At 44.1% G+C, this 4,307-nt stretch overlaps 1 long non-coding RNA gene across 1 annotated transcript; it reads right to left on the bottom strand.

The window, feature by feature from the left end:
• Nucleotides 1–216: 216 nt before the first annotated feature.
• LOC310844426 lies at nucleotides 217–3,851 on the bottom strand. The gene is made up of 3 exons (XR_014564115.1): nucleotides 2,120–3,851; nucleotides 782–866; nucleotides 217–503 (listed from the first exon to the last, which is right to left on the bottom strand). It is a non-coding gene; the product is annotated as an uncharacterized lncRNA (long non-coding RNA).
• Nucleotides 3,852–4,307: the final 456 nt, after the last annotated feature.

Genomic DNA, 4,307 nt, shown 5'->3' with positions numbered 1-4,307 from the left:
AGTCTGTATAACCTGTCATTCACCTTTAAATCATGGGGGTTTGAGGGTGAAGAAATATTTGTTTGGGTTGCTTAAATAAAGAAATTCAAGATAATAATTTGACCTTTGAGGCTGGTCCATAATTCATTGCTTCCAAGACAGTCTATTTTTGTTTTGTTTTTTCCCCTGTTTTGTTTTTATTATACTGGTGCCATAAATGGTTATCTTCTCTCCACACAGTGTGACAGTAGTTTAATTCCTGATGCTATGAATCAGGGATGGAGCTGGGTCGATGACAGAGAGTTAGTGATTTACAATAGACCAGGCACTCTATAAAAACCTATGGCAAGGGGTTATGAGTTATCAAGATGTGCTGAGCTGGCATCCGTGGTCAGCAATATGCAGGGCGGTGGAATCTTGCCTCTCATGGCTGCCCAGCATTCCATTACTGCCTGTTAGCCTCTTGAGTGAGAGCCAGCAAAGGACGGGCGATGGAGGGAGGAGTTCTCCGAAGGATCTGAAGGCTGGAGAAATGGAGGGGGAACTTGTGAGGGAAACAAATGGCAAAACGGTCACGCTGTCAAGACCCGCCGCAGCTCATAAATCTAAAATGGGAAAATTGTATGTTCTGGAATATTAACAAAGCTGTTTGGACAACAGCAGCAGACTGAGGGGCTGAGAGAGACTCCCAATTATTATTTTTTCTGCAACAGCCATAGTCCCATGTTCCGGCAGGGGGTAAAGCTTAGTTTCTAGGAGGTTCCAGGTTTGTTCTCAAAATAGCCTTGGAGATGGGCCTTACCTTATATGCCCAGAGGCTTCTGGCATGTTTGCCAGGATCACGCCTTCCTCAGCATGCTGAATGTCTCTGAGCATCCGAGGCTACCCTGAAACAAACACCCATAAGTGCAACCTTGTGATGCCTTTCTTCATAAACTCGGAAGCTACCAGCGCAACAAGGGAGCAGCGATAGTGCCATTTCCAGAGTGGACTGTGGAATCCATTCTGCCCCCTGGTGGAGCAGAATGCAGTGCTTTTTCTTTCTTTCTAAAATAATGTTTAGGGGTACAGTGGTACCTCAGGTTACATACGCTTCAGGTTACATACGCTTCAGGTTACACACTCCACTAAGCCAGAAATAGTGCTTCAGGTTAAGAACTTTGCTTCAGGATAAGAACAGAAATCGGGCTCCGGTGGCGCGGCGGCAGCAGGAGGCCCCATGAGCTAAAGTGGTGCTTCAGGTTAAGAACAGTTTCAGGTTAAGAACGGACCTCCAGAATGAATTAAGTACTTAACCCAAGGTACCACTGTACTCTCATTTTGACTCAAGAAAATCACCATTTCATAGTTCAAATCAGGAAAAATAAATACGGTAAATGGACAAAAGTACAAAGATTCACAAAATGTTTAGGGGTATGCATACCCCTGTGTCCCCCACCCCCCCAAAAAAGCACTGGCAGAATGTAAAAATTATATTCTCTACCAAAATGTTTTGGAACAGAACCAAGCAGTTCAGCTGATCCCTTTGGCTTTTGTTTCCTCAATGGCATGAACGCACACCAACAAGAGGCAGTTCCCCTGCAGTTCCAAAACAGTATACAGTGGTACCTCGGGTTAAGCACTTAATTTGTTCCGGAGGTCCGTTCTTAACCTGAAACTGTTCTTAACCTGAAGCACCACTTTAGCTAATGGGGCCTCCTGCTGGCGCCACACCGCCGGAGCACGATTTCTGCTCTCATCCTGAAGCAAAGTTCTTAACCTGAAGCACTATTTCTGGGTTAGCGGAGTCTGTAACCTGAAGCATATGTAACTTAAGGGTATGTAACCTGAGGTACCACTGTATATACAACCAGGACATGGAATCCTGAGCTTCAAACACTACATTCTGGAATCTGAAAAACAAAGCAATTGGAGTAGCAGTGCCTCTGTGTATGTTCAGTTTTCATACTTAAGTGAATGATCCAGCCAAGGATAAATACACAAGTCTAGTTCCTTTCAGCAGAAGAGATTTAGGGAAAATATCTGACTTAAACTTCTAAAGGAAACCAGTAGGACATAAGGTGTTCACATCCACTTTGTGGAGATTAGGCAATGAACATTTTGAAACAAGATAGCACAACGCGCCACTATGCACATTTACCTGGGAATGAACCTGATTAAACAGCATGGGACACTTATGAGAAACATATATGGCTGCTCTTGTTGGAAGTTTCTTCCTCTTGTATTTTGAGGAGAAACAGCATGGAAAAAAAATATTACACAGTTTTATCTTTACAAGAAGCAACTAAAATTAATTATATAACAAGAAGCTGAGAGGGTCTGGGACTATCACTGTCGTCTCATGCCTGTCTATAGATCTGAAAATTCCAATATAGCCATCAAATAATCCTGCTCATAAGAGGATACCTCTTAATTTCAAAGGGGTGTCTGGATCCCCACACATGTGGTCTTTGAAGCAGGAGAGGTGCACTGAGTGGATGGGGCGAGAGGCTACGTCTCACTTCGCTGCCATGCTTGGGGGTGTGGAGTATAATCTAAACTAGGCCTTGATTTATTTCATGGATAGAAAAATCCCATGTAAACTTTTACATAGTTTCAGGGAGCTTCAGTTTATGGCTCGACTTCCATCTTCTTTTGCTTCCTTACTTCTTAGTGGGGTTGTCTCAATGACTGTAATGTCTTTTGAAGGGACAAATTGGTGAGCCCAACTATTAGCTGGGTGACATCAAAGAACATTAATCTTTTGTTCTATAGCAAGGCCAATACCACATTAGTGCATTTCACCCAGTCATTATTAAGCCTGTAGCCCAAGGGTGTAATAAATGTTTTATGGCATGCAAACCAAGGTAATGGAATGCAAATTCCACAATATATCCTTACATTTATTTTCTAATAGAATAAATGATGACGTATTCTCTCAAAGTAAAAAGGTCCGAATGAGAGCACTAGCTCAGAAATTCAGAAGGGGCTTAAATACAGACTGCCCCTGTCCCCATCTAAGGGTGGCAGGGAAAAAAGGGTGCAATCCTGTGCCTCGTTCGGGTGCGTGAATCCCATTGGCTTCAAGTAGCTCTGTGCAAGCTGCCTACTAATTTGCATTTTGGAAAACCATTTATGCTTTTAAGTGCATCTGTTTCCCTCTAGCTCTATAATGTAAACATCCTGGATATATATGCCTGTGTGAATACTGGAATCTTACATTTTAATTTCTAATTACATTTCTCCCTCTCATTTGCTCTGTAATGTATGGGAAGCATTAGCGGTAAGCATAGTTTTAATACAGGCCAAGGAGAGGATTTCTGCCATCAGAACTTGTCACGATACAGTGGTACCTCAGGTTACATACGCTTCAGGTTACATACGCTTCAGGTTACAGACTCTGCTTACCCAGAAATAGTGCTTCAGGTTAAGAACTTTGCTTCAGGATGAGAACAGAAATTGTGCTCTGGCGGCGCGGCGGCAGCAGGAGGCCCCATTAGCTAAAGTGGTGCTTTAGGTTAAGAACAGTTTCAGGTTAAGTACGGACCTCCGTAACGAATTAAGTACTTAACCTGAGGTACCACTGTACTAGGAGAGGCCTTTTAAAATGCAACACATTTTACATTTCCCCACCCACCTTTGAAGATGGGTGCGCAAACAGGGGTTTTAGCACATGCTGCTGTCCTCCCTTGGAGCAAGGCAGCGAGAGGGTGGAAGAGGCAGCAGAGAGCCTGGTCAGGTGGGTGGCCACTGGTTATAGCTGGAGTAGGAAGGCTGGCTGGCGGGCAGGCAGGCATGTGTGTAATAATGAGGCAAGCACATTTCCTGCCCTGCTGCCAGTTCACAACTTCCCTGCGTCCGAGACAATTGCTCCCAGTACATTTCCAAGCACAGTTCAAAGTGGTGGTGTGAACTTTAAAGTCCTAAATGGCTTCAGCCCTGTATACCTGAAGGAGCATCTCCACCCCCATCGTTCATCCCAGACACTGAGATCCAGCACCGAAGACCTTCTGGATGTTCCCTCACCACAATAAGTGAAGTTACAGGGAACCAGGCAGAGGGCCTTCTCGGTAGTGGCGCCCACCATGTGGGAAGCCGTCCCTGCAGATTTCAAGGAGATGAGTCACTATACAACCTTCAGAAGACATTTAAAGGCAGCCCTGTATAGGGAAGCCTTTTAATGTGTAATGTTTCATTATGTTTTTATGTGTGTTGGAAGCCGCCCAGAGTGGCTGAGGTAACCCAGTCAGATGGGTGGGGTACAAATATGATTATGATTAGTATTAGTATTGCCTCAGATTGACTCATTATATTGAACGTCTTGCCTGATAAGACATTTGTGCCATTTT

The sequence above is a fragment of the Podarcis gaigeae genome (assembly GCF_964106915.1).
Source record: "Podarcis gaigeae genome assembly, chromosome: 5".
Taxonomy (NCBI): domain Eukaryota; kingdom Metazoa; phylum Chordata; class Lepidosauria; order Squamata; family Lacertidae; genus Podarcis; species Podarcis gaigeae.
Note: the sequence above shows the minus strand (reverse complement) of the source record. Positions and strands in the feature narration are given on the sequence as shown.